Source organism: Pseudophryne corroboree, chromosome 9 (assembly GCF_028390025.1).
Source record: "Pseudophryne corroboree isolate aPseCor3 chromosome 9, aPseCor3.hap2, whole genome shotgun sequence".
NCBI classification, from domain to species: Eukaryota; Metazoa; Chordata; class Amphibia; order Anura; family Myobatrachidae; genus Pseudophryne; species Pseudophryne corroboree.
Window position 1 is genome coordinate 147,488,174 of NC_086452.1, and position 21,587 is coordinate 147,509,760.

A 21,587-nucleotide genomic window follows, 5' to 3' on the forward strand; every position below is an offset into this window, starting at 1 on the left:
TCATCGAGGTGTGTCCAATTTGGTATTGAAAAGTGGGCATTCACAAGTGCGTAATGTGGGCATGTATACATTAGCAACTTCTATTTCAGGGACAGAAATCTGATTGAGAATTGCAATCCATTTTCTGAGTAGCTCCTGGCCTGATCAGGCTGTTCTCAATGGTTCTACAATGCATACTTTTACTGCAATCATCAATGTTGGAGAAAGACTGCACATCCATAAGTGCAGGCTATTAGCCTTTCCAATTAATTTAAAGAGATTGCGATGTAAATCATCACTGAAACGGTCTTATAACATTGTTTTTTGTCACATACTGTTTTAAGGTTGTGATCATTAAAATGTTTTTATAAAAATACCATTTATTGTTGCTACAATTATAAAGATTAACTAAAACATTTCGAACACCCATCTGCTTAATTACCTATCCTTAGCCAGTAATTTATTTTCTGATGTGGATTTTTTAACCATAAACAATAAAAAATGTAAATTATATTTAAACATTTTATTGTTTATGGTTAAAAAATCCACATCAGAAAATAAATTATATTTTGTTCAATTTTGTTAACTTCCTGCATCTTAAAAACAACAAACATTTGCACATAAAGGTAATCAATTAACTTTCTGGTTTTGTATAAAAAAAAAATCGTTATTAACCCATTGTGTTCTAACATTTCATTTAGTGACATTAAGAGACTGAACCCACAATTTCCTTGGTCTTGTACACTACCTTGTGTTTTTCTATGACAGTGTACTATGTGTAACTCATTTTTATGTTGTACATTGTAAATAAATTTGTCCTTGCAAATGTAACTCATGGAGACAATACTATATACTGTTTGCTAACATGTACATGTCTCATGACTTATCCCAATGTCAAAAATCAACATATAACATGGTGTTAAATTATTATTATTATTATTATTATTATTATTATTATTATTATTATTATTATTTATTATTATTTTTTTCATTTTCACAAGACATAGACTTTCTGGATGAGTTGATGGTAAATCAAAGTGTGTTGCTTACAAGTCTAGAGAAAATGAAGGTTACAGTTGCAGTTGCTTCTGCTGCAGATAAAACAATCTCAAGCACACACTCCAATGTGACAACAGTCAGAAAACACCTGTCATGATACAACAGAAGATGATATAGTGGATAGACAAGTACCACACATCAAAATGAGAAAGAATGCCATCCTGAATAAAGAGGCAATGGGAAGATTCATGGTCAGGAGTACAGAAAAGGTCAAGATGTGGCAAAAGTTCATGGGGCACCCATACTTCATAATAGGCTGAGGTCGTAGAGGGAGTAAGCAGGCTTGTGGGCCATCTTCATGTGTCCTTGCAAGAGGTGGGATCAAGTGGGCCAGGGCATGAGGATGGTTGGTCAGTGGTGGAGGGTCTGTTTGCTAGAATGTCAATAAGCACCACCAGTCTTTGGTTTAGGAGAGAGGTCTCCCGCATTCTGGCTTCAGAATCCCTATCCAAGAACTCCATTAGGCAATCTGAGAAACTGTTGGTGCCTTTCACTGCCTCCCTGATAACTGAAATGTTTTCTTCCATGGTGGCAGTGGAGGGTGCCTGAGAGACTTGTTGGCATTCATCCCTCAGGCCCTCCTGTTGAGTCACTGGAGAGGTCAGCAGGTTGTCTAGGTGGAGAAAAAGAAAAAAAAATATCAAATTAATAAATAAATCTATCTATATATCTATCTATATGTATTTGTAGACAACATACATATACTGTATATGAGAATACACATATCAACAAATTAACACTTACATTTGATTTTTGTTTATTTTGGGGGGAGGTATTTGGACCTGAATCAGATGTAGAAGCATTGAAGACACATAACTTTGCAAATTAATCAACCATGTAGTAGTGAAAGGAAAGGCAATAAATGTATTCTTTGTCATTCAATTTTTGTCTTCTGTATTTATTAATAATAGTAATACTTAGATTGGCTTTATAATATATTCTTATTACAGTACCTGATTCAAGACCATGGCTTCCATGGTAGGTGCAGACAATTCCAGTGGAGATTTACCACTCCCATTGTATCCTCCACTTCCAATTGGCCAACACCCACCAAATATCTATCTCTTTGTGACCCCATTAGATGTTTGTCTTGTTGGGACAACGCCAAAGATTGAGGCATAAACCCTCCACCAGCATTGGCATTTGCAAGCTCTGCACACCTTCTTAAATTTGGTCTCAGCCTGCAGCGCAGGTCCCTCCCATATAAAATTATACTATAATATTACTAAACCTCTTTTGGATAGAACCTCCAGTGTGTATATTTTAATAAACTACAAAAATGGTCCTGTCACTTTTTACCATATCTACTATGGGTGCTCCTCGGGTAACGCCAAGAACCATTGATTAATATTTACTTACATTAAGACATCTCAAATTTACAGCTCTATAGATTTACCAAATTTTTAACACTCATTTATTTACAACCTTGAAAATCAGAAACTCCCATGTGAAGAACGGGTAGAACAGCTAGTATTTAATATTTGTTGCTTGCCCTCCAAAAATAGGAGTTTTGGAGGGACATAGGGGCTAATTCAGACCTGATCGCTAGGCTGTGTTTTCGTACAGCGGGTGATCAAGTCTAAACTGCGCATGCATATGCACCGCAATGCACAGGCGTGTCGCACGGGTACAAAGCAGATCACCGCTCAGCGATGGGTTTGTGCGAAGAATCCATTCGCACGGGCGTTTGCAAGGAGATTGACAGGAAGAAGGTGTTTGCGGGTGGCAACTGACCGTTTTCTTGGAGTGTTTGAAAAACGCAGGTGTGTTAAAGCGTTTGCAGGGAGGGTTCCTGATGTCAATTCAGGTCCCGGGCAGGCTGAAGTGATCGCAGCGGCTGAGTAAGTCCTGGGCTACTCAGAGACTGCACAAAATCTGTTCGTACAGCTCTGCTACACATGAGTTCGCACTCTTGCACAGCTAAAATACACTCCCCCTGTAGGCGGCAACAATCTGTTCGCAGCAGTGCAAACATCGCCTGCTAGCGATCAGGTCTGAATTAGGCCCATAGCCACAAATATCATTTGATAAATGGGCAACACAGTATGTTTATTAAAAAGTTTTCAGAACTGTTAACCCCCCCCCCCCCCCCCCACAATCTGCAGTTGTTAAAGAAGTGGTCAGAAATGGAGCAATTTGAGGATAGCTGCAGCTGAAGCAGCAACATCTGCTTGGCATGGCTACCTGCATTGAAATTCATATTAATTTATTACATTTTATTTTGTTTACAAAATTGTTATGCCTTTATATTATGTTTTTATTATTTTTCTCGTAATTTTTTTTAGTAAAGTGTTTTTTTTTAAATGTGTCAGTGTTTATGTATGTTATATATACAATATCATGTATATAGAACAATTAAGCCCATCATACAAACTAATTTGTTGTGTTTTATGGCTTAATTCTTTGGTTACACCTAATGAAGTACTTAGAGTGGGTTGAGTAGATAGCCAGTGAGTTAGAAAATAGAGTCAAATACACAAATGTTTCCAATGTTAAGTGTATTGCGTTTGTAATTGTATATCCATATGCAATTGCAATTTAGCAAATCTTGCCCAGCCACGGTGTCCTCCTTTCTTTTGTAGTTTCGATGGCTGTTGCGTTTGCTTTTTGTGGGCGGTTGCTTTGTTGACTCGCAATTTTTAGATAATTTGCAATTTTTTGATATGCATTTTGCAATAGCGAACCAAGCTGAATAGGGCACATAGAGAGGTTCATCGATAGTTAGGAGACAGTGTAGTGTGTACAGCATTAAATGCAAATCCTGCTGCTACATTTAATAAGGATTTGGACAGGCTTTTACTGGGGGCCGTTCAGGTGGGTACTATTACACCATATATCTTTAAAGCATTATAACAGGGACATTCAATGGCTACAGTATTATATACACTCCCCAAAATACACAAGCACCCCATGTCTCCTCCAGGCCACCCTGTAATTAGAGCACTTGATTCCATTTGTACAGTGATTTCATACTTCTAACTTACGAGTGTAGCTAAGGAACTCAGATGCAGAAGAATTGCTTTGTTTTAAGAATAACACTTTGATGTCCAGCTTTGTTAGGAAGAGAAACCTAAGAGATAGGCTTATTCACAATTACATTTCAAGGGTCATTCCTTCTAGCCCTAGTAATTTTCTTTTCAGAAAGCCGGGTTGTCACAAGTGCACCTGCTGCACTACATATAGCTATCTGGAATGTGTTGACTCATTTTCCCATACTCATACTGGTAAATAAATTAAGATCCATCAGGTTTTCACATGTTCTAACACCTATGTTATTTACTTTATACGCTGTCCTTGTGGTCTCTTCTATTTGGGGAAGACCACAAGGCAGTTTAAGGAATGGATGGTCCTCCGCAGATCTGCAATCCATCTGGCTGTGGAGGGTAAAGAAAAAGTACAGGAACAACCTGTGATCCACCACTTCAGATATTTCAAGAATGGTTTAGCAATCCTTTGTTACAAAATACTACACAAGGAGTCCAAAAATATGCATGGGGGTAACAGGGGCAAACTCCTCCTTCAGCGAGAGGCTAAGTGGATTCAAAGAAGTAAATTTACTAAAGATTCTTAAATGGTGATGTTGCCCATAGCAACCAATCAGATTCTGTCTATCATTTCTCTATTGCATCCTAGAAAATAATAGACAGAATCTGATTGGTTGGTATGTGCAACATCACCACTCTTCATTTTTAGAACCTTTAGTAAATTTTCCCCATAGACTCAGTACAGTCTCACCCCATAGACTTAATGAGAATTTTAGTCTTAATTGTTTTCTCTGAGAGATAATGTGTATCAGTGATCTTAGCTTGCTTCACTTTTGTAGAACTATGGCAACTTATGTTGCTACATATATTATGCTACTACTTTTATCCAGAACTTATCTAGGGTACTGCCTAACTTAGGGCCTAATTCAGCATGGATCGTTATTCTGAGAAATTGCAGTTGAATGGCGCCGCCCCAACAGGAAGAAAAAACGCCCTGTGCAAGTTTGAGAATGCATCACAGATCGCTATCCATTCGCAGATGCATACGCAATTTCCGTAACATTGAATATTTTTTGCCGTCTGAGCAAATGTAAGTAGGTCTGAGGCCGCAACTAATCCACGACTAAAATGCCCTGTAAGTGGTCTGCACTGACATCAGAGACCCTCCCCAAAAAAGCCTGGGGATGCCTGCGTTTTTTCTGACACACCCAGGTAACGGCAGGTTTATGCCCAAAAACGTCAGCTACCGTCAGTCAAACAGCGGTTACATTGCGATTACATTCTGTGTGCATTTTCTGTCACTATTACCCCTCGCCCATGCACAATGCAAATGCTACACATGCGCAGTCATTCGATAATCGCTTAATTTGCAAATTCTCTGAATAGCGATCCATGCTGAATTAGGCCCTTAGTCCCATAGCTAGCGTTTACTATATATAGTTATTGTTTTCATATACTGGATATATACGTAACATCATTAGATTAGCTAGCTATTGGTATTTTATTGATTGCATCTATCCATAGATTGGTGCCCATGTTCAGGCTATATTTTGCTTCCCAGAGTATGTTTTTTCTTTTGACTGCGGTCATTGATATTTTTAGTGTACACTGTTTGTTTACATTGGTTGCCAGATTACCCGCCATTCCAGCTGTATGTGCCAGAGAGCACGTGTCGCAGAAAGATGTGTGACATCCGTTGAACCTGATGGGAGACTGGAATAGGGATGCTATAGGTAAGACCTTGTTATTTTTATGTTTGATCCTGAAAAAAGTTGTTAAAACTGAAACATACTAATATATATATATATATATATATATATATATTGTTCAATAGGGATAAAGTCTCTGCGCCTTCAGTGCTCTGGTGTGGAAAATTCCTTCAGTGTGCAGTAAATAATATATATGCGTACCAGAGATATGATCAAGATATGCCTGTGGTGGTATCTTTATATGGTCGTCGTCCCTTGTCCTCTTACTTCATGTATAGACACCCTCAGCGAGTGGTTTAGGTACAGTTATATGTGGAAAGGGAAGATATGTGTCAGCAAAAATGCTCTTAGTATTATAAAGTGACCAGTGACTTATTAGTGCCAATATAACAAAGTGCTGTGTGCCTATAGTGTCTCAAAAACCACTATATTGAATTGTGATTTCTAATATAAGTAATCAGAATCACACCCGAGTGATAAAGTTTAAAAATATTATAATGACTCACTCCTTTTTAGGAAAGGAGTGTTGGAGAGGTAGTGGAAGCTGGCCCAACGCGTTTCGTCCCTTTATCAGCTTTTGTGGGACTTCCTCAGGGGTTGTAGTGAAGGAAGTCCCACAAAAGCTGATAAAGGGACGAAACGCGTTGGGCCAGCTTCCACTACCTCTCCAACGGCATCTTACAACAGATAAGCTTGTTATAACTTTTTAAATTGTACGATTCCATTGTTATGTATATGTGTGTGATTAAAAATTGTGAAAAACTATATCACACTATTAGCTCCCTTTTCTTTCTGTTTTTTTTCCTTGAATGGAAAAAAACTCTTTTTTTCAAAGGTACTATGCACTGACAAGGAGTACCTTACATGAGCAGCATCCTAAAAAGGAGTGAGTCATTATAATATTTTTAAACCTTATCACTCGGGTGTGATTCTGATTACTTATATTAGAAATCACAATTTAATATAGTGGTTTTTGAGACACTATAGGCACACAGCACTTTGTTATATTGGCACTAATAAGTCACTGGTCACTTTATAATACTAAGAGCATTTTTGCTGACACATATCTTCCCTTTCCACATATAACTGTACCTAAACCACTCGCTGAGGGTGTCTGTACATGAAGTAAGAGGACAAGGGACGACGACCATATAAAGATACCACCACAGGCATATCTTGATCATATCTCTGGTACGCATATATATTATTTACTGCACACTGAAGGAATTTTCCACACCAGAGCACTGAAGGCGCAGAGACTTTATCCCTATTGAACATTTTTACCTATGACTTATTGAAATATGAGTCAATAAGAAAGTCTATGCTGCAGCCCCTACACTTAGGAGTGCTGATGGGAATTGACATAAATGTTTATGCACGAATTATGTAATATTAATTCACTTATTGTAAACGTTTAAGGTGTTTAGCGCTTGTTTTACATCCTTATTGCACATATATATATATATATATATATATATATGTTCCACAGTCACTTCCTCCTTTCCAGAAATATGTGTCCTGTAGGGCCAGCACTCACATTCAGTATAATAGGGTTTAATCAGGTACATAGCAACATACAGGCAGTGGCACAGGTAGCAGATGTCCGACAGCTGTTTCAACTGACTAAATACATGTTCAAACTGTGCACTAATTGACAGATTAGTAGCCATCAATTAATAAACGTCATATGAAAAAATAGGCACCATCTTATAGTTCCATATACAGATACATTTTGCAGAGTGTAGAGGAGGAATTAGACCAACAAAGAAATGCCTCTAACCAGGTGACTTTGTATTAAATCATATTCAGGAACAGGAACACCACTTGTATTGTATATGTCTTTTCTTTGGATCTAGGAATTAGACCCTCATACAGAAAACATCCAACACACAGCCCAAACGCCAACCGTTAAGTTATGTATGTAAAAAATATATATTTTAGAACTAAAAAAAAAAATGACAAATAAATTTGCCTATATAACATAAAATATGCAGTTATAATCACACTATGGACAAGATGATGAGCAACCTCCTGTCTCGCCTTATGGAGTGATGTGAGCTCATAACAGTGGTCTTCCTTGATGCTGATATATCCTGCCCCTTCATACTACGCATTTCATCTTAACAAAGATTTCCTCAGGGGTGGATCAGGGGATTACAGGACAAACTAAACACTAATTATTATGGATTATGTAACAACCTATAACGTGTCTTGGCAAATAAAAAGCTACATTATATCTTATTTTTAACCATTTTCTTTTTGAAGACTAAATATACACAGTTCTTTTTATTCTGTCAATTGTAGTCCAATAACGGTTCCAAAGTCACCCCTATAAGAGATGCCCTCTCACCAGAAAAATCACCTAAAGAAAATGCCAAATGGTCAATCAGTAAGAGATACCAAATATTTATTTTCATTTCTTTTTAAAGACATTTCAGTAATCTTTTAAAATAATGATTTTACATACATTAATAAAATCAATGCACCACAACCAATGAAGGAGAGTGTGTTATAAAGACCTTCAGCCACCTTATTCAGGTGTGAGCTCAGGAAAGGATCCTCACTGAATTGGTCAATGGATTGTAACTGGTATGTGTTTTTGTGTGTGTTTGTTGGAATATGATGATATTATAACCGTTACAAGTCTATTTTATTTTTTTACAATATTATCTTACACTGCCACAATCAATCATTCCTCTGGCAGTCTTTCACTGTCATTTTTTTGTGACAGTAGAAATAGCAAAGAAAAATAACAATTCAATTATTTGGTACATATATATATATATATATATATATATATATAAAAGAGAGAGAGAGAGAGAGAGAGAGAGAGAGAGAGAGAGAGAGAGAGAAGCATAGTGGCAATTAAGAGCTTTATTCTCCCACATGTTTGTGTGCTTCATTAGTCATTATTCAAACTCTGCATGCAGCAAATGTAGAGTGTGTGAAACTGTATGCAGCACTATGTCAGTATATAACTGAATACATTTTACATTTAATGTATACCCATCTAACATTACCCTATTGTATGTGTTTTTCCTTCATTGTACAGTGGGTGCAGTTATGTTAATTACAACTGTCTTATCAGGATTTGGGCATTAATTACATGCATTTTATTTGAACTTGTATCACTTAATTTTTTTATTATTATTATTATTATTATTATTATTATGATTATTATTATTAATGTTATTTATATTATGCTAATCATATTACCCATTGCTATACAGAGAATATATGACCACTACTATCAGTCCCTACAACATTGGAGCTTAAATACAGTGGCATTGCTCGGGGGATGTGGGGGAAGTGGACCTCCGAAGGGGTGACACCAAAATTAGAGATGAGCGGGTTCGGTTCCTCGGAATCCGAACCCCCCCGAACTTCAGCCTTTTTACACGGGTCCGAGGCAGACTCGGATCTTCCCGCCTTGCTCGGCTAACCCGAGCGCGCCCGAACATCATCATCCCGCTGTCGGATTCTCGCGAGGCTCGTATTCTATCGCGAGACTCGGATTCTATATAAGGAGCCGCGCGTCGCCGCCATTTTCACACGTGCATTGAGATTGATAGGGAGAGGACGTGGCTGGCGTCCTCTCCGTTTATAGTTACTGTTAGTAGTTAGTTGATCTGATTGCTGCTTAGCTTATTGTTGGGAGGATTGGGGAGAGCTGTTAGGAGGAGTACAGTCAGTGCAGAGTTTTGCTAGTTTTTTTTAATCCGTTCTCTGCCTGAAAAAAACGCTCCATACCATATCTGTGCTCAGCCTCAGTGTGCTGCATGATATATCTATGTATATCTGACTGTGCTGAGTGCTCACTGCTCACACAGCTGAATTGTGGGGGAGACTGGGGTGCAGTTATAGCAGGAGTACAGTGCACACTTTTGCTGCCAGTGTGACTGACCAGTGACCACCAGTATATTGTCTGCCTGAAAAAGTTAAACACTCCTGTGGTGTTTTTTTTTTTTATTCTATAAACGCATTCTGCTGACAGTGTCCAGCAGGTCCGTCATTCATTATATTATATAAATATTTACCTGCAGTAGTGTTATATTTTTTTTGTTCATCTCTATCATCTTTATCATTTCTATATTAGCAGACGCAGTACGGTAGTCCACGGCTGTGGCTACCTCTGTGTCGTCAGTGCTCGTCCATAATTGAATACCTACCTGTGGTAAGGTTTTTTTTTTCTATCTTCTTCATACTAGTAGTTTAGGAGTCTGCTGACAGTGTCCAGCAGGTCCGTCATTATATTATATATATACCTGCAGTAGTGATATATATATATATATTTTTTTTATATCATTATCATCTCTATACTAGCAGACGCAGTACGGTAGTCCACGGCTGTAGCTACCTCTGTGTCGTCAGTGCTCGTCCATAATTGTATACCTACCTGTGGTGGGGTTTTTTTTTCTATCTTCTTCATACTAGTAGTTTAGGAGTCTTCTGACAGTGTCCAGCAGGTCCGTCATTATATTATATATATACCTGCAGTAGTGATATATATATATTTTTTATATCATTATCATCTCTATACTAGCAGATGCAGTACGGTAGTCCACGGCTGTAGCTACCTCTGTGTCGTCAGTGCTCGTCCATAATTGTATACCTACCTGTGGTGGGGTTTTTTTTTCTATCTTCTTCATACTAGTAGTTTAGGAGTCTTCTGACAGTGTCCAGCAGGTCCGTCATTATATTATATATATACCTGCAGTAGTGATATATATATATATATTTTTTTTATATCATTATCATTTCTATACTAGCAGACGCAGTACGGTAGTCCACGGCTGTAGCTACCTCTGTGTCGTCAGTGCTCGTCCATAATTGAATACCTACCTGTGGTAAGGTTTTTTTTTTCTATCTTCTTCATACTAGTAGTTTAGGAGTCTTCTGACAGTGTCCAGCAGGTCCGTCATTATATTATATATATACCTGCAGTAGTGATATATATATATATATTTTTTTTATATCATTATCATCTCTATACTAGCAGACGCAGTACGGTAGTCCACGGCTGTAGCTACCTCTGTGTCGTCAGTGCTCGTCCATAATTGAATACCTACCTGTGGTAAGGTTTTTTTTTTCTATCTTCTTCATACTAGTAGTTTAGGAGTCTGCTGACAGTGTCCAGCAGGTCCGTCATTATATTATATATATACCTGCAGTAGTGATATATATATATTTTTTATATCATTATCATCTCTATACTAGCAGATGCAGTACGGTAGTCCACGGCTGTAGCTACCTCTGTGTCGTCAGTGCTCATCCATAATTGTATACCTACCTGTGGTGGTTTTTTTTTTCTATCTTCTTCATACTAGTAGTTTAGGAGTCTGCTGACAGTGTCCAGCAGGTCCGTCATTACATTATATATATACCTGCAGTAGTGATATATATATATTTTTTATATCATTATCATCTCTATACTAGCAGACGCAGTACGGTAGTCCACAGCTGTAGCTACCTCTGTGTCGTCAGTGCTCGTCCATAATTGTATACCTACCTGTGGTGGGTTTTTTTTTTCTATCTTCTTCATACTAGTAGTTTAGGAGTCTGCTGACAGTGTCCAGCAGGTCCGTCATTATATTATATATACCTGCAGTAGTGATATATATATATTTTTTATATCATTATCATCTCTATACTAGCAGACGCAGTATGGTAGTCCACGGCTGTAGCTACCTCTGTGTCGTCAGTGCTCGTCCATAATTGTATACCTACCTGTGGTGGGGTTTTTTTTTCTATCTTCTTCATACTAGTAGTTTAGGAGTCTGCTGACAGTGTCCAGCAGGTCCGTCATTATATTATATATACCTGCAGTAGTGATATATATATATTTTTTATATCATTATCATCTCTATACTAGCAGACGCAGTATGGTAGTCCACGGCTGTAGCTACCTCTGTGTCGTCAGTGCTCGTCCATAATTGTATACCTACCTGTGGTGGGGGTTTTTTTTCTATCTTCTTCATACTAGTAGTTTAGGAGTCTGCTGACAGTGTTCAGCAGGTCCGTCATTATATTATATATATACCTGCAGTAGTGATATATATATATTTTTTATATCATTATCATCTCTATACTAGCAGACGCAGTACGGTAGTCCACGGCTGTAGCTACCTCTGTGTCGTCAGTGCTCGTCCATAATTGTATACCTACCTGTGGTGGGGTTTTTTTTCTATCTTCTTCATACTAGTAGTTTAGGAGTCTGCTGACAGTGTCCAGCAGGTCCGTCATTATATTATATATACCTGCAGTAGTGATATATATATATTTTTTATATCATTATCATCTCTATACTAGCAGACGCAGTACGGTAGTCCACGGCTGTAGCTACCTCTGTGTCGTCAGTCACTCGTCATCCATAAGTATACTAGTATCCATCCATCTCCATTGTTTACCTGAGGTGCCTTTTAGTTGTGCCTATTAAAATATGGAGAACAAAAATGTTGAGGTTCCAAAAATAGGGAAAGATCAAGATCCACTTCCACCTCGTGCTGAAGCTGCTGCCACTAGTCATGGCCGAGACGATGAAATTCCATCAACGTCATCTGCCAAGGCCGATGCCCAATGTCATAGTACAGAGCATGTAAAATTCAAAACACAAAAGATCAGTAAAAAAAGGACTCAAAAATCTAAATTCAAATCGTCGGAGGAGAAGCGTAAACTTGCCAATATGCCATTTACCACACGGAGTGGCAAGGAACGGCTGAGGCCCTGGCCTATGTTCATGGCTAGTGTTTCAGCTACACATGAGGATGGAAGCACTCAGCCTCTCGCTAGAAAAATGAAAAGACTTAAGCTGGCAAAAGCACAGCAAAGAACTGTGCATTCTTCGAAATCACAAATCCACAAGGAGAGTCCAATTGTGTCGTTTGCGATGCCTGACCTTCCCAACACTGGACGTGAAGAGCATGCGCCTTCCACCATTTGCACGCCCCCTGCAAGTGCTGGAAGGAGCACCCGCAGTCCAGTTCCTGATAGTCAGATTGAAGATGTCACTGTTGAAGTACACCAGGATGAGGAGGATATGGGTGTTGCTGGCACTGGGGAGGAAATTGACAAGGAGGATTCTGATGGTGAGGTGGTTTGTTTAACTCAGGCACCCGGGGTGACACCTGTTGTCCGTGGGAGGAATATGGCCATTGACATGCCTGGTGAAAATACCAAAAAAATCAGCTCTTCGGTGTGGAAGTATTTCAACAGAAATGCGGACAACATTTGTCAAGCCGTGTGTTGCCTTTGTCAAGCTGTAATAAGTAGGGGTAAGGACGTTAACCACCTCGGAACATCCTCCCTTATACGTCACCTGCAGCGCATTCATCATAAGTCAGTGACAAGTTCAAAAACTTTGGGCGACAGCGGAAGCAGTCCACTGACCAGTAAATCCCTTCCTCTTGTAACCAAGCTCACGCAAACCACCCCACCAACTCCCTCAGTGTCAATTTCCTCCTTCCCCAGGAATGCCAATAGTCCTGCAGGCCATGTCACTGGCAATTCTGACGAGTCCTCTCCTGCCTGGGATTCCTCCGATGCATCCTTGCGTGTAACGCCTACTGCTGCTGGCGCTGGTGTTGTTGCTGCTGGGAGTCGATGGTCATCCCAGAGGGGAAGTCGTAAGACGACTTTTACTACTTCCACAAAGCAATTGACTGTCCAACAGTCCTTTGCGAGGAAGATGAAATATCACAGCAGTCATCCTGCTGAAAAGCGGATAACTGAGGCCTTGGCATCCTGGGCGGTGAGAAACGTGGTTCCGGTATCCATCATTACTGCAGAGCCAACTATAGACTTGATTGAGGTACTGTGTCCCCGGTACCAAATACCATCTAGGTTCCATTTCTCTAGGCAGGCGATACCGAAAATGTACACAGACCTCAGAAAAAGACTCACCAGTGTCCTAAAAAATGCAGTTGTACCCAATGTCCACTTAACCACGGACAAGTGGAGCAGGGCAGACTCAGGACTATATGACTGTGACAGCCCACTGGGTAGATGTATTGACTCCCGCCGCAAGAACAGCAGCGGCGGCACCAGTAGCAGCATCTCGCAAACGCCAACTCTTTCCTAGGCAGGCTACGCTTTGTATCACCGCTTTCCAGAATACGCACACAGCTAAAAACCTCTTACGGCAACTGAGGAAGATCATCGCAGAATGGCTTACCCCAATTGGACTCTCCTGTGGATTTGTGGCATCGGACAACGCCAGCAATATTGTGTGTGCATTAAATATGGGCAAATTCCAGTACGTCCCATGTTTTGCACATACCTTGAATTTGGTGGTGCAGAATTATTTAAAAAACGAGAGGGGCGTGCAAGAGATGCTGTCGGTGGCCAGAAGAATTGCGGGACACTTTTGGCGTACAGAAGACTGGAGCAACACCAAAAATGCCTGAACCTGCCCTGCCATCATCTGAAGCAAGAAGTGGTAACGAGGTGGAATTCAACCCTCTATATGCTTCAGAGGTTGGAGGAGCAGCAAAAGGCAATTCAAGCCTATACAACTGAGCACGATATAGGAGGTGGAATGCACCTGTCTCAAGCGCAGTGGAGAATGATTTCAACATTGTGCAAGGTTCTGCAACCTTTTGAACTTGCCACTCGTGAAGTCAGTTCAGACACTGCCAGCCTGAGTCAGGTCATTCCCCTCATCAGGCTTTTGCAGAAGAAGCTGGAGACATTGAAGGAGGAGCTAACACAGAGCGATTCCGCTAGGCATGTGGGACTTGTGGATGGAGCCCTTAATTCGCTTAACAAGGATTCACGGGTGGTCAATCTGTTGAAATCAGAGCACTACATTTTGGCCACCGTGCTCGATCCTAGATTTAAAACCTACCTTGGATCTCTCTTTCCGGCAGACACAAGTCTGCAGGGGTTCAAAGAACTGCTGGTGAGAAAATTGTCAAGTCAAGCGGAACGCGACCTGTCAACATCTCCTCCTTCACATTCTCCCGCAACTGGGGGTGCGAGGAAAAGGCTCAGAATTCCGAGCCCACCCGCTGGCGGTGATGCAGGGCAGTCTGGAGCGACTGCTGATGCTGACATCTGGTCCAGACTGAAGGACCTGCCAACAATTACGGACATGTCGTCTACTGTCACTGCATATGATTCTCTCCCCATTGAAAGAATGGTGGAGGATTATATGAGTGACTGCATCCAAGTAGGCACGTCAGACAGTCCGTACGTATACTGGCAGGAAAAAGAGGCAATTTGGAGGCCCTTGCACAAACTGGCTTTATTCTACCTAAGTTGTCCTCCCACAAGTGTGTACTCCGAAAGAGTGTTTAGTGCCGCCGCTCACCTTGTCAGCAATCGGCGTACGAGGTTACTTCCAGAAAATGTGGAGAAGATGATGTTCATTAAAATGAATTATAATCAATTCCTCCATGGAGACATTCACCAGCAGCAATTGCCTCCACAAAGTACACAGGGAGCTGTGATGGTGGATTCCAGTGGGGACGAATTGATAATCTGTGAGGAGGGGGATGTACACGGTGATGAATCGGAGGATGATGATGAGGTGGACATCTTGCCTCTGTAGAGCCAGTTTGTGCAAGGAGAGATTAATTGCTTCTTTTTTGGTGGGGGTCCAAACCAACCCGTCATTTCAGTCACAGTCGTGTGGCAGACCCTGTCACTGAAATGATGGGTTGGTTAAAGTGTGCATGTCCTGTTTATACAACATAAGGGTGGGTGGGAGGGCCCAAGGACAATTCCATCTTGCACCTCTTTTTTCTTTCATTTTTCTTTGCGTCATGTGCTGTTTGTGGAGTGTTTTTTGGAAGGGCCATCCTGCGTGACACTGCAGTGCCACTCCTAGATGGGCCAGGTGTTTGTGTCCACCACTAGGGTCGCTTAGCTTACTCACACAGCTACCTCATTGCACCTCTTTTTTTCTTTGCGTCATGTGCTGTTTGGGGAGTGTTTATTGGAAGGGCCATCCTGCGTGACACTGCAGTGCCACTCCTAGATGGGCCAGGTGTTTGTGTCGGCCACTTGGGTCGCTGAGCTTAGTCATCCAACGACCTCGGTGCAAATTTTAGGACTAAAAATAATATTGTGAGGTGTGAGGTGTTCAGAATAGACTGAAAATGAGTGGAAATTATGGTTATTGAGGTTAATAATACTTTGGGATCAAAATGACCCCCAAATTCTATGATTTAAGCTGTTTTTTAGGGTTTTTTTAAAAAAACACCCGAATCCAAAACACACCCGATTCCGACAAAAAAAATTTGGTGAGGTTTTGCCAAAACGCGTTCGAACCCAAAACACGGCCACGGAACCGAACCCAAAACCAAAACACAAAACCCGAAAAATTTCCGGTGCACATCTCTAACCAAAATGCCAGCTCCTTTGAAGTGACCAGCTCCTGTGATTGAGAAGCCGGCAGTTCGGGGAGAGCCCCCAGATTGATTAAATCAGGATGCCCTGTGAGGCCATGCAGATGGTTGCTAATCAGTGTACTGGATGTCACCAACCCCAGTGATGCCACTGCTTACATAATGTATGCAGTACAATAGGTTCCATTTAGCCAGAAGCAATTAACCTACTAGTATATTTGTGGATTATAGCCATGATTCTGAGTTGGGAGCAATACAATAAAAAACAACTTTACACCTTGGCAAAATGATGTTGCATTGCAGGTGGCGCAGATGTAAACCGTGCAGACAAAGGCATGTCCAAACTCAAATCTAAAGTGCAGTTTAAACCTGAAGCTTTTCATCTTTTGAGGGCTTCATGCAAAAGAATCCAGCATCTAGCTTACCAAAAATATTTATACTGTATATATATTTGCACCCCTTGCATTGCAGCATAGATGGTCCTGGTGCAAAGTTACAGTGGTTGCTTTTTTTTGCTTTGCTCCCATCACAGAATCAGTCCATATGGGAGGGAATCTAGCAGGGCTGGTGTAAGGTTTCTCGACACCCTAGGCAAAACTTCAGCCTGCCGCCCACCTGACCCCCCACCCACCAAACCGCACACCAGTACCCACTTTTCAGCCCCTCAGGTGAAGGTGTGGAGAAAGCATCTTAGAAGTTTATAGAAGTTCAACAGCCTCCATCTGCATTAAGTTTAACAAAGATGCATCTTTCAGAGTTATCCTTCATTTTTGTGATAAGCCTGGAGTGCCTGAAGGATACCCATGTGAAGAAGGGTAGAACAAGTAAATGCCACACAGTTATTGTATGCATATGACACTAGAACCATTGTTTCTCGTATCGCCAAATCCGCTACATCTGTTACTAGAATTTGTTAGTTGTGGTAGTGTTTTGCTTTCCAAATGTATCTAGGGTTATCCACATGCACTTGCAATGTGTAAGTGCTTTGTGGAGACATACTGTACATTGAGTTCCCATATGATGACAAACATGTCTGCCTTTGACGTGCGCATTCAATGACAATTACGGAGTAAAAAAAAAAGACAAATACAATGCTAGTGGGTAGCTTGCCGTAAAATAATAAATACCAATCTGCTGACCACTCAGCAGCATATTATAATATATCTCAGTTAAACATGGTCAATTTTGAAGACAAGCAGTCATATTAAGCAGGAAAAGATATTCACAACTATTATATTTTGACACATATTTTCATAATGAGTGAACGTAACAAGTTGATTAGGCATTGCAAGTGTTGAGAGCAGACATATTCACTTGTTTTGACATTTTGGGTTGAAATGTAAATTATTCACAGTTGATTAGCCCAAGACAAGTAGATCTAAAACATAGCTTCATGCATGTTAAAATCAAAATAATGAACTCTGTTTTACTGTGGGGCTCAAAATAGCAATTAAGTTCTTGTAAGCAGCACACAAAGCTGATATGAGTTACATTAAAAAGAAAATTAAATGAATAAAATTATGTTATCTTTGGTTTAAAGACCAAGACATAATTGTAAATAAGCATGCAGGTATGGACCAGTGTCTATGAGTCAACATATTTTAATTACTACCAAGGTCGGAAAATTAGTACGTGTTTATAGATCTGCCAGAGGTATCACGGATCATCTATAAGGGAAACAAAATGTGATTCTGCTGCCTAATTTTGTCATATTTCTTTACAAGCTTGTTTGTTTTTGGAGTGGATGGGCTGGACACAAATTGTATTATTGGGTCAGGCATTTAAAGCTATAAAAGGCACATACTGTTTAACATCATTCACTTCTGATACATGCTACATACTTCTATTGTATGTAGTGCAGTCATGTACCACGCTTGCAGACATTGCATGCCTACCCTCAAAGAAATCCCTTGATGGCAGTTCCAAACATGACATTTTTTTCGGGGCAGCAGAGCACATGGCAATGTGTGCTACATCCAGTGAGCTGCAGTGAGGGTAATGGCTATTGTCATTGGAACTAATTCAGATCTAATCGCAGCAGCAAATTTGTTGGTTACTGGGCAATACCATGTGCACTGCAAGGGGAGGGGGAGGGGGAGGGGGCAGATATAACATGTGCAGAGAGAGTTAGATGTGGGTGGGGTGTGTTCAATCTGAAATCTAAATTGCAGTGTAAAAATAAAGCAACCAGTATTTACCCTGCACAGAAACAAAATAACCCACCCTAATCTAATGCTAGCCATACATCAGAACGATATCATTCCAACCAGCCAACTATTTGGCTGGTTGGAACGATAGTTGGGCAGTGTGTGGGAGGAAATGATTATCAGCAGTTTGCTCCCACAGGCTGAAAAACGTCCAGAAACGGTTTGTCCAACTAGTTGGGAAAATCAAACCTGTTTGATTTTCCCAACTAGTTATTCAGGTGTAGGGGGAACTTTCCCCCCAACTGAATGATAATAAGATTTTACTCACCGGTAAATCTATTTCTCGTAGTCCGTAGTGGATGCTGGGAACTCCGAAAGGACCATGGGGAATAGCGGCTCCGCAGGAGACTGGGCACAATTAAAGAAAGCTTTAGGTCACCTGGTGTGCACTGGCTCCTCCCACTATGACCCTCCTCCAAGCCTCAGTTAGGACACTGTGCCCGGACGAGCTGACATAATAAGGAAGGATTTTGAATCCCGGGTAAGACTCTTACCAGCCACACCAATCACACTGTATAACTCGTGATACAATACCCAGTTTAACAGTATGAAAACAACTGAGCCTCTCAACAGATGGCTCAACAATAACCCTTTAGTTAGGCAATAACTATATACAAGTATTGCAGACAATCCGCACTTGGGACGGGCGACCAGCATCCACTACGGACTACGAGAAATAGATTTACCGGTGAGTAAAATCTTATTTTCTCTGACGTCCTAGTGGATGCTGGGAACTCCGAAAGGACCATGGGGATTATACCAAAGCTCCCAAACGGGCGGGAGAGTGCGGATGACTCTGCAGCACCGAATGAGAGAACTCAAGGTCCTCCTCAGCCAGGGTATCAAATTTGTAGAATTTTGCAAACGTGTTTGCCCCTGACCAAGTAGCAGCTCGGCAAAGTTGTAAAGCCGAGACCCCTCGGGCAGCCGCCAAAGATGAGCCCACCTTCCTTGTGGAATGGGCTTTTACTGATTTAGGATGCGGCAGTCCAGCCGCAGAATGCGCCAGCTGAATTGTGCTACAAATCCAGCGAGCAATAGTCTGCTTAGAAGCAGGAGCACCCAGCTTGTTGGGTGCATACAGGATAAATAGCGAGTCAGTTTTCCTGACTCTAGCCGTCCTGGAAACATAAATTTTCAAGGCCCTGACTACGTCCAGTAACTTGGAATCCTCCAAGTCCCAAGTAGCCGCAGGTACCACAATAGGTTGGTTCAAGTGAAAAGCTGATACCACCTTAGGGAGAAACTGGGGACGAGTCCTCAATTCTGCCCTATCCATATGGAAAATCAGATAAGGGCTTTTACATGACAAAGCCGCCAATTCTGACACACGCCTGGCTGAAGCCAAGGCCAATAACATGACCACTTTTCACGTGAGATATTTTAGATCCACGGTTTTAAGTGGCTCAAACCAATGTGATTTTAAGAAACTCAACACCACGTTGAGATCCCAAGGTGCCACTGGAGGCACAAAAGGGGCTGAATATGCAGCACTCCCTTAACAAACTTCTGAACTTCAGGTAGTGAAGCTAGTTCTTTCTGGAAGAAAATCGACAGAGCCGAGATCTGTACCTTAATGGAGCCTAATTTCAGGCCCATAGTCACTCCTGCTTGTAGGAAATGCAGAAATCGACCCAGTTGAAATTCCACTGTTGGGGCCTTTTTGGTCTCACACCAAGCAACATACATCCGCCATATGCGGTGATAATGCTTTGCAGTTACATCTTTCCTGGCTTTAATCAGCGTAGGAATGACTTCCTCCGGAATGCCCCTTTCCTTCAGGATCCGGCGTTCAACCGCCATGCCGTCAAACGCAGCCGCGGTAAGTCTTGGAACAGACAGGGCCCCTGCTGCAGCAGGTCCTGTCTGAGCGGCAGAGGCCATGGGTCCTCTGAGATCATCTCTTGAAGTTCCGGGTACCACGCTCGTCTTGGCCAATCCGGAACCACGAGTATTGTTCTTACTCCTCGTTTTCTTATTATTCTCAGTACCCTTGGTATCAGAGGCAGAGGAGGGAACACATAAACTGACTGGTACACCCACGGTGTCACTAGAGCGTCCACAGCTATCGCCTGAGGGTCCCTTGACCTGGCGCAATATCTCTCTAGTTTTTTGTACAGGCGGGACGCCATCATGTCCACCTGTGGCCTTTCCCAACGGTTTACCGACAGTTGGAAGACTTCTGGATGAAGTCCCCACTCTCCCGGGTGTAGATCGTGTCCGCTGAGGAAGTCTGCTTCCCAGTTGTCCACTCCCGGAATGAACACTGCTGACAGTGCTAAGACGTGATTTTCCGCCCATCGGAGAATCCTTGTGGCTTCTGCCATCACCATCCTGCTTCTTGTGCCGCCCTGTCGGTTTACATGGGCGACTGCCGTGATGTTGTCAGATTGGATCAGTACCGGCTGGTTTTGAAGCAGAGGCCTTGCCAGACTTAGGGCATTGTAAATGGCCCTCAGTTCCAGAATATTTATGTGTAGGGACGACTCCTGACTTGACCAAAGTCCTTGGAAATTTCTTCCCTGTGTGACTGCCCCCCAGCCTCGAAGGCTGGCATCCGTGGTTACCAGGACCCAGTCCTGTATGCCGAATCTGCGGCCCTCTTGAAGATGAGCACTCTGCAGCCACCACAGTAGAGATACCCTGGTCCTTGGAGACTGGGTTATCAGCCGATGCATCTGAAGATGCGATCCCGACCACTTGTCCAAGAGGTCCCACTGAAAGGTTCTTGCATGGAACCTGCCGAATGGAATTTTGCTTCGTAAGAAGCTACCATTTTTCCCAGGACTCGTGTGCAGTGATGCACCGATACCTGTTTTGGTTTCAGGAGGTCTCTGCCTAGAGATGACAGCTCCTTGGCTTTCTCCTGCGGGAGAAACACTTTTTTCTGTTCTGTGTCCAGAACCATCCCCAGGAACAGTAGGCGTGTGGTAGGAACCAGCTGTGACTTTGGAATGTATAGAATCCATCCGTGCTGTTGTAGCACTTCCCGAGATAGTGCTACTCCGACCAACAACTGCTCCTTGGACCTCGCCTTTATAAGGAGATCGTCCAAGTACGGGATAATTAAAACTTCCTTTCTCGAAGGAGTATAATCATTTCTGCCATTACCTTGGTAAAGACCCTCGGTGCCGTGGACAGTCCAAACGGCAGTGTTTGGAATTGGTAATGGCAATCCTGTACCACAAATCTGAGGTACTCCTGGTGAGGATGGTAAATGGGGACATTTAGGTAAGCCTCCTTGATGTCCAGGGATACCATGTAATCCCCCTCCTCCAGGCTTGCAATAATCGCCCTGAGCGA

The 21,587-nt window shown here is 41.7% G+C and overlaps 1 long non-coding RNA gene across 1 annotated transcript in view; it reads right to left on the bottom strand.

Annotated features, from left to right (window-relative positions):
- Positions 1–945: 945 nt before the first annotated feature.
- The window catches only part of LOC134956828 (uncharacterized), a 46,749-nt gene continuing 26,107 nt past the window's right edge, over positions 946–21,587 (bottom strand). The window contains exon 3 of the long non-coding RNA XR_010186214.1: positions 946–1,651. This is a non-coding gene — a long non-coding RNA (uncharacterized LOC134956828). The remainder of the gene's footprint in view (positions 1,652–21,587) is intronic.